Source organism: Anolis sagrei, chromosome 2 (assembly GCF_037176765.1).
Source record: "Anolis sagrei isolate rAnoSag1 chromosome 2, rAnoSag1.mat, whole genome shotgun sequence".
NCBI classification, from domain to species: domain Eukaryota; kingdom Metazoa; phylum Chordata; class Lepidosauria; order Squamata; family Dactyloidae; genus Anolis; species Anolis sagrei.
In genome coordinates this window covers 266609557-266619391 of record NC_090022.1, presented here as the reverse complement: position 1 = coordinate 266619391, position 9835 = coordinate 266609557, and positions in this window count along the sequence as shown.

The window sequence follows — 9835 nt, the reverse complement described above, 5'->3', positions numbered from 1 at the left end:
CCTAAAGCGAACCTTTCATAGAGATTTCTTAGGCTGAGTGCATGTGACTTGCTCAGTACCAAGCAATGTGTTTTCGTTGCGAAGCATAGATTCAAACCTTGGTCTCCAGAGGCATCATCCAACACTCAAACCACTACATACTGGCTCTCTAGAGCAAAATTACTTGTTGAAAATATTTTGGAATGTGAGTGATTTCATTAGAGATCATTACTTTAAAATCGAAGCAGGGGCTGTATTGAATCTCCCACTTTAATAAGAAGCTTCATCATTATTTATCCTTATTATTCTGAGTAGCCACATTTCATTGTGATTAAAATAATTAGGTGCAGCTTCAATTTTAAATAATATTAGTTCTTTTAATTGGTTATCCAGGGAGACTACTAAAGGAGTTTAGGTCAAATTTCGAAATGAACCTATGTTCCAGTTCTCCCACAAGAACACCAGATTTTAAAGATAATTTTCTAATAAACATTATTTGCTCCAAGAGAAAATGGCAAAACAAACAAACAAATAAAAAAGCATCTGGAAAACATTTACTGTTTATATGTGAGAGTGGATTTACTGTACTGTCAACTAAGAATATTACTATAAATGATAGCTTCAAGCAGTGAGAGAGAGAGAGAGAGATCATTGTGTCCCAAGAGCAGAGTATTAGTATTTGCAAGCAGAAGCTGAGCAAGAAGGAGATTCACACCATCACAGTGTCTAGCAAAGAAATAGGATTAATCCTCTTTGTAAAAACTTGTGAAGTGTATTTACAAATACTTAAGGTTTCATAGCCTCTCATGGTAAGAGGCACTGTAACATGTGGTCTTCAAACATAAAGTTTAGAGAGAGAGAGAATGAATAAAATCAAGCTCACTGATGCAGAGAGAGATTTGGTGTGGCTAAGACCAACAACCAGAATATGACATCAAATGCAGACAGAGAGACAGATGCTAACTAGAAACTATTGAGTATAGTCATACTAAGGCTTTTGCTTCTAACAATATGACTGCTGCTTTACCACACAGCAACTGATTCAATAAATCTACTGCAGTAGTTAGAACTACAGTATGACCCTTGTACCTCCAACACCAGCCTGCATCTAACAAAATATGTCCTCTCTAGGATTTTTAGGTCCTCCAAGCAATTATGTGGTATTCCAAAAGTCACCATAAAGTCTTCATGAAGGACTTAGCACTTTTCTGCAAATTTTCCTTGTAATTATAATTTTATTTCTAATGTTGAAGTATGCATATGAAAACCATTGTTAATACAGCACTACATAGGCACAAAAGATTAGCAATAGCTGGTTATGAGGATTCACAAAATTTGCAGAATGAAAAATATATTTGGAGGCGGGGGGGGGGGGGGCACCTATGTGAAGGTCTCAGAAACAACCAGCTTAGTAATGAGGAGGGTGCTGGAATGTTGTCCCCTTGGTGACAGATGCTGGAGTAATTCCCAGCCATGACAGTGTATGCATTTTGATGAACTCCACAGAAGGAGGTATCTTATACCTCCTACGACCTCTTCACAAAGGGCAAAATACACCGTTTTGCCACCATCATGCACGGCTTTGATGGGACACATGATGCACAGCAGGGCCCGGCTACTTTCCTCCCAGAGTTGAGGCAAAGTGCTGAAAGGTGCTTCGTCCTCCACTACAGGGAGGAAAGTGTCATGTGGGTAGCTCCAACAGAGCTTCCTGCACTTTTGGCCCCAAAAGCCCATGTTATGGCAGAAAGGGTGACAGGGCTCACATTGCCACCTTTTCTGCCATGTGATGAGTAGTGGGAAAGGGTGTCAACACACCCTTTCTCACTCTCCATGCATGATGAGGGGAGGAGGGAGGGCATGCAGGGCACCACGAGTTGCCTTTGGTGCCTTCTCTTTAGTCGGCAAAAGCTAGCAAAATGGAACAGCCCAGCTGGGCCATGCAACAAGATCCTTAGTGTAATCCCCCAGGTGCCAAGTGCACCACAACAACCAAAGTAGTTGCATCCCCCATAGCTGCTGATCAGCTGTAGAGTTGTATTTGGGCACCTTTCAGTTTCTCTTGAGGACAGGCTTACACTGGGAGGAAAGAACACTCTTCCTCCTTCTACTGCACAAGAGCAGCTGGAACATGCTTCTTCTGATACTGGCTGGGAAGAGGGATGGAGCTGCTCCAATGAGTCTACCAGCTGCTATTGGTGTCCAAGGAGGATCTGAGGAAGAGGGAGTAGCTTACACACAGAGAAACAGCTACCACAGCAAAGTTGCAGTTACTGGATCTGGGCTTTGAACTACTATTGCAGACAAACCTTACAAAAGTGAGAATGGATGGAATGGCATTTCTGGGATTCTATAGAAAGCGTTCTATGGACGTTTCTATACTGTAGAATTAATGTAGTCCGATACCACTTTAGCTTCCATGGCTCAATGCTATGGAATCATGGGATGAGCCTTTAGGCTTCTCTGCCAAAGAATGTTGGTGCCTGACCAAACTACAACTCCCAGGATTTCATAGCATTGAACCATAGCAATTAGGGTAGTGTCAAATGGTGCTTATTTATCTTAGGTTCTGACATTTTTTGTTGAGTCTTTGCTATCCTTCCAATTTTTATTATTATGTAATGTAAATTGTCAGTCTATCTCATACATATTATCCAGGAGGCTAATATCACCCTTTTTAATGTGAATTTGTACTGAGAGAATTCTTTTTCTCAGGCTTACAGATAACTGGGATAAGGAAAAAATGTTCATTAAGCACTGACCTGTTCCTGCCTGTCAGAGAAATTTGCATTATGGTTTTTTAAAAATATATAGTTGTGCCCCATTAGAACTGAATACTCTCTTTGAAGCTGTGCAGTTTTGGGTTTTAAGGTTGAAACATTAATTTATGTGAAAAGAATGTTAAGCAAGCCCAATGTAATCGTTCCTATCAGGCAAGTTACAAACAGCTAAGGACATTCCCTTACAAAAAAAAATGTCATTGTGCAGATTTCAAAACTGGGCCAGATCCCAAATTCATTGAAGGAAAAACAAGACTGATTTTGTTCAATTTCATCATTTCTGGTTGGGCCAAGCCAAAAAAAAACTTTGTAGAATTTTCTCCAAATGTTGCCTAACTTGGGGAAGGAGTCTGCTATTCTTCCCAACATACCCTCCAACATTTCACTGATGGAAACTAGAACACGGGTGGCCAAGCAACATCAGAGTGTGGTCAAGATAGCAAAGGTTATTAATGAGGAAGGATACACAAGCTAGGAGAGGACTGCAGCAGTTTGCCTTTTCTTGAGAGTATTGGGAAGGACAAGATTCTGCTCTATGAGCTGGATGTAAACTAGTTTTTCACTTCAAAAAGTAATAATCCCCTTAGGAAAAATGTAAAAAGCTATGCTATATTGACGAATATTTCATATTGCCAACATACCTTGTTAAACATGCCCCATTTTGTGACACAGTCATTTGGTTTTGCTCACAAACTGGAGGATCAACCAACAGACCCTCCCCCAATCTATATAAATAAAAATGCAATGTCCTTTTTTGAGATTAACATAACTCAAAAACCACTGAGTGAATTGACACCAAATTTGGACACAATACACCTATCAGGCCAATGAGTGACCATCACTCAGAAAAACACTGAAACACACAGCAGAAGAGACTTAAAAAGCCAAAAAACAAAAATTACAATACAACGCATGCACAAACCCACAGAGATATATATATACACGCAAACACACATATACATATATACACAAATATATACACAAACATATACAGTACACACACAAAACACATATACACAGACTGTGCCACAGCAACGCGTAGCAGGGGGCTATATAAATAATAGACAGTATGGGGACACCCATATATCCCATTAAATCCTTTCATTTATATATTTTTAAAAATATGATTTAATGCTTATTTTCACAACACACCTATACACTGCAGGTGTCACACAGTTTGGAAGGCTCTGGGATCCCTCTTCCAAGAAACTAATTCTCCTCCACCGAGCCATGGTTTCTCTGCCCACAAAAATTGCATCTGCAAATTTCATGAGGCTATTTGCACACAGCTCTTTCTAGCTCACCATTTTATTTGTCTGGACCTTTCCAGACGTGTGAAGTATAGATTTTCATTATAGATTTGTCTTTCATTTACGTTCTCAACAGGATTCTTTGTTTTCCTTAGAAGATGGTTCGTTTTTGCACAAAAAGGAGAAAAAAAGAACAGTTGGAGTTATTTGAATCTGGTTTACATCTTGTAACCTTGCAGTGTAAATGTTTTCTAGATTGCTAAATGCCTTTCACTCCCACGTTTGCATATCATTCATTCATTCTTGAAATATTTACACCCCTAATCTCAAATATATTCCGGGTACAAGATACAGAAAGTTTGTATTTCCGTTTAATGACACTTCTCATTTCCAGACGTATTTTGTATTACTCCGATATGCCTATGGCAGCAACAGAAGTGGAAGGTGATTTATGAAGGGTCACCACATGTCCTGCAATGATGCAAGGTCCATGCAATGCTTGCCTTGCATTTCATCAGAAGTCTATTGAGAAATATGAAGGACAGAAAGTCAAAGTCATCATGTACAGAGCAGGCACACAGAATAGGAAAGGATCTGTATGGTTGGAGCAATGTAGATCTGGAGTATTGAGAGGGACACAGTAGAATTCAGTGCACAGAAAGTATTCCTTTTTATCACATCTGGAATTCATCTGCCAACATTGCTACTGGCTGCAGGTTCTTGGTACTGTAGTCAAAAAGTAACCCGTTGAACTTTCAAATCTGAAGTTCACACCACCATTTTTCCACAGAGAAGCAAAAATCTCAGGGTACATCTTTCTCTTGAGCTAAAGAACCTTCACACAGTTCCATATATGCCTCATTGTTTGTGGGTCTAAATGCTGGAATCAATTAAAATTGGTCTTTAAACACATTGTTCAGAAAGAAACGTTACAGTTGCATGAATAGTCTCAGTGAGATGTACTGTGAGGTATGTGTCCTATTTTGATCATTAATCTGAAATTGCTGAAACTTACCATGTTTACCCCTCCCACAAACAGGATGGAAAAGCTTGTGTGTGCACGTGTTCTCACCTTTGTCATTGCCTTCAGTTACTGGTCTTCTTTTAGGAAACCAGATTTAGTGTGCCATGGACCAATTAAAATGTATTTTACTATCTGCCCAGCCTGAATAAAATCACCTTCTCTTACAAATATTTTTTTAACCATGAGACTGATGCTTCTTTACTCTTGGCAACTGTTACTAAAGCTATTTGATTACCCAAAATATCATTTAAAAGTTTATTAAATGTAGAAAATAAATAAGACTGACAGTAAGTCTTCATAGTGCAAATCAGCACATGCTAAAATTAATCATACTAAACGAAGCCCATGCTTTTTTACAGGTGAAAATTGGGACACTAAAGTCCAGATTGGTCAAGACTGCCAAAGTTAATAGCAAGAAAGAACACACAATCTAAGAGATGCTGCAGCAGTTTGCTTTTGTCTCAATCTACTGGAAAGGGCAACATTGTGTGTCCCTCCTCTTCTTTCCTTATTTGGAGGCTTTCAAACTGAGGCTGGATGGCCATCTGATAGGGGTGCTTTGAATGCAATTTTCCTGCTTCTTGGCAGGGTGTTGGACTGGATGGCCCATGAGGTCTCATCCAGCTCTATGATTCCATGATTCTATTCCGCTCTGTTAACTACTTTTGCACTCTGCCAATCAATTATATTTAATAACTAGCAATCCCCTGCTGTGCATTGCTGTGGCCCAGTCTGTGTATATGTGTTTTGTGTGTGTGGTTTTGCGCATGCGTTGTAATGTATTTTTTTTATTTTTTGGCTTTTAAGTCTCATCTGCTGTGTTTTTTAGTGTTTTCATGAATGATTGTCATGCGTTGGTCTGATAGGTGTATTGTGTCCAAATTTGGTGTCAATTTGCCCAATGGTTTTTGAGTTATGTTAATCCCACAAACATTACATTTTTATTTATATAGATACTAGCCATCCCCTGCCACGAGTTGCTATGGACCAGTATGTGTATATGTGTTTTGTGTGTGTGTGTGTGTGTTTGTGTAGGCATATATGTGTGTGTATATATTTGTGTATATGTGTATATATGTGTGTTTGTGAATATATGTGGTTTTGCGCATGTGTTGTAATGTATTTTATTTTCACTTTTTAAGTCTCTTCTGCTGGGTTTTTCAGTGTTTTTATGAGTGATGGTCACTCATTGGCTTGATAGGTATATTGTGTTCAAATGTAGTGTCAATTCGCCCAGTGGTTTTTGAGTTATGTTAATTCCACAAATGAACATTACATTTTTATTTATATAGATTTATTTATTTACCACATTTATATCCTGCCCTTCTCAATCCCGAAGGGGACTCAGAGTGGCCTTACAAAGGCAACAGTTCAATGCCATGTATTAATATATCCGTAAATAAACAAAAACATTAAGACCAAACCCATGAAAAACATAGCATTAAAACATCAATTAAAATCACTTGATCCAAGTCATATTCCAGGGCCGGTCCAAGCCGTCATATTAATATGTAGTCCCATATTGCACTATTTGCATTGCTTTCAGGACAAAAGAAGGAAATGTAACATTTAAAAAGCAGATGAAAAAGTGGGACAATGGTTTTAAAAGGGGGCTGCCCCTGTCAAATTGGAATAGTCAGTTATAAACTCTTATGCTTAATAAAATGCAACACTACATGACTGAACCATGAGAGCACATGTGCAAGTGTGTGCACAGCTGAATATGCATACACTGCTGCATACAATGTGCCTTAATGTATGTCCTTCATTCTCTTGAATGCTGTGACTTTATTACAGTTCTATGTCTGCTCTGAAATCTTGGCTAAGATGAACTGACCCAGCTTTTTGAAATGAACTCAGCCAAGTGAAGAGATCGTTTTTCTCTCCTGACATTTTCAACTACTTGGATGCTTAATTACCTGTTACCAGAACGGTCTCCCTGTAAGCGCCAGCAATTTCACCCATTAGCAATTAGCTACTGAACTTAGTGCAATTGAATAAATACATAAACACCCTCGCCACCTGCACATGAGCACAAGGAATGCTTCAAAGATATAAAAGGTCTTCTCTCATAAAGAATTCATATCATGCATTCTGCGCCCGAGTGCACTTTGCATATTGATCTGGTGATGACCGTCTGCACTCCTGTCCTGCACAAAAATAAACTTCTGCCCTTCCTACACTTGGGGTGTGAATCCAGTATGCACACAACATTTCTTTCTCTCACTGTTGCATTGTCAGCAAAATGTCAACGTAGTGATAAGATGTTAAGAGAGAAAAAAGGGGAAACCGTTGGATGAAATTCCTTGGCCAATATTTAGAGTGAGAACCTTTTTTATTTAGTTCAGTCTTAAGAATAATAACTTCCTGAAAGTATGGTCCAAGGAAAATTCATACTATATAATATAGAATGACTCTAATTACTCTAATACATTTTTATTATAGAGGGACTAGAGCAGTGTTTCTCAAATTGGGGGTCACAAGGGGGTGTCAGAGAAGTCACTACAGACCACCAGAAAATGCAGTATTTTCTGTTGGTCATGGGGGTTCTATGTAGGAAGTTTGGCCCAATTCTATCATTGGTGGGGTTCAGAATGCTCTTTGATTGTAGGTGAACTATAGATCCCAGTAACTACAAATCCCAAAAGTCAAGGTCTATTTTCCCTAAACTCCACCTGGGTTCACATTTGGGCATATTGAGTATTCATGCTAAGTTTGGTCCAGGTCTGTCATGTTTGAGTCCATAGTGCTCTCTGGATGTAGATGAACTACAACTCCCAAACTCAAGGTCAATGTCCACCAAACCCTTCCAGTATTTTCTGTTTGTCATGGGAGTTCTATGTACCAAGTTTGGCTTAATTCCGTGATTGGTGGAGTTCTGAATGCTCTTTGATCGTAGGTGAACTATAAATCCCAGCAACTACAACTCCCAAATGACAAAATAAATTGCCCTCCATGCTATGGAATTATGAGAGCTGTAGTTTCACAAGGTCTTTAGCCTTCTCTGCCAAAGAGAGGGGTACTTCAGCAAACTAAAATGTTCTTGATTCCATAGCACTGAGCTGAGTCAGTTAAAGTGGCTCAAGTTCATTAAGTTGAAAGTGTAGTTACACCCTCAGACACACAGACAAGCTAAGAGCCCTCAGTGGCTCAAGGGTTAAACCCTTGTACTGGCAGGACTGAAGGCCGACTGGTCAGAGGTTCAAATCCAGGGAGAGTGCAGATGAGCTCTCCCTGGATTTCTCTATCAGCTCCAGCTCCCCATGCATGGACATGAAAGAAGCCTCTGACAAGGATGATAAATTATCGAAACATCCCGTTTTACCCTGGGCAATGTCCTTGCAGACAGCCAATTCTCTCACACCAGATACAACTTGCAAGTTGCTCCTGTCATGAAAAAAATGCTAACTCCCTCCAAAAATGTTCTTTTCTTATAGACCTACGATTGACAACTGAGTGAACAGGATGCTGGGCGAGAATAGGCTTTGACCCTCAGGGTCTTACATGACTCATTGTAGCTATGCATAAACTGATGTTTAAGAGCTTGTAATGAAAGACGCAAATGTGTACAGTGCATTTTTATTCTGAAGGAAGAGCAGTTGCATAGGGGCTTGATCCAGATCACAATCCCAATATACTAGCACTGTGGCCCCTTCCACACAGCTGAATAAAATCCTACATTATCTGTTTTGAACTAGAATATATAGCAATGTGGACTCAGATAACCCAGTTCAAAGCAGATATTGTGGGATTTTCGGCATTTATATTCTGGGTTATATGGATGTGTGGAAGGGCCCTGTGTTTCCTGTCCAAATAATTCCTGTTTGTCCCTGAAAAGAACCACACTTGGAAGGATTTGGGGAGGGTAGTTAAATGAAAAAAGGAGCATGGTACCCATTCTAGTCTGCACGATGTGCATTTGGATTACTTTTCCTCAAACTTAATGTGGTCAAATTAAGCATGTGTTTTAAACTAGTGGATTTCATTATATATTCTGCCACAATCCCATTAGTCAATTTTTGTGCAGCATGAAGATACACTTCCATCTGTCCTGAACCTATTTTAGGTCAACTTAACTGTGTGATCCCACATCCTGGAATTATGGGAAAGTACAAAAAAGCAATAAAGAATAGCTTGATTGGTTTTTTGAGAATAAATAGTGTACTTCAACTCTATTTATTAATCTTCTGACATCAGAACATTTTTAATGTCCATAAAAGTTTGGTTATAATTTTCCCATAAATTTTACTTTATTGTGTTCAGATTTGAGAAAAACTTCCAGTGAGTTTTTTTTCCTATATGGAATCACATGTTCTTTTCTTATAACAATTCCTGTCTTGTTAACAAAGTAGCTGTCTTCGGAACTAAACTCTATATTTAAAAAAACATATGACCATGTTTAAAACTAAAAGGGAATGAGATTATCCTTATTTAACTTGTGGTTATAATTGCAGGGAAACAGTAAGTGGGAGAAACCATCAGTCAAAGAGGTCAAACGAGGCAACACAACACAGCTTATCAGATATCCTTAGCACTAGGTGTGCTGTGCTTTGGGATATCTTTGGACACAATGTTTGCACATGGAAAGCAGGTATCTGCAAGTCAGGAACCTGTATATTATACCAAACACCCTTTTATACTTAATCGTTTTCCTGCCAAACCCTGCAGGCAGTATTTTGAGAACTGTGTGTATAGTACTGTTGTCAACACATGATTTTTATCAACATAATTTGCTACATGCACTTAATCATAGAATCCTAAAGTTGGAAAAGACCATAAGGACCATCCAGTCCAAGCTCCTG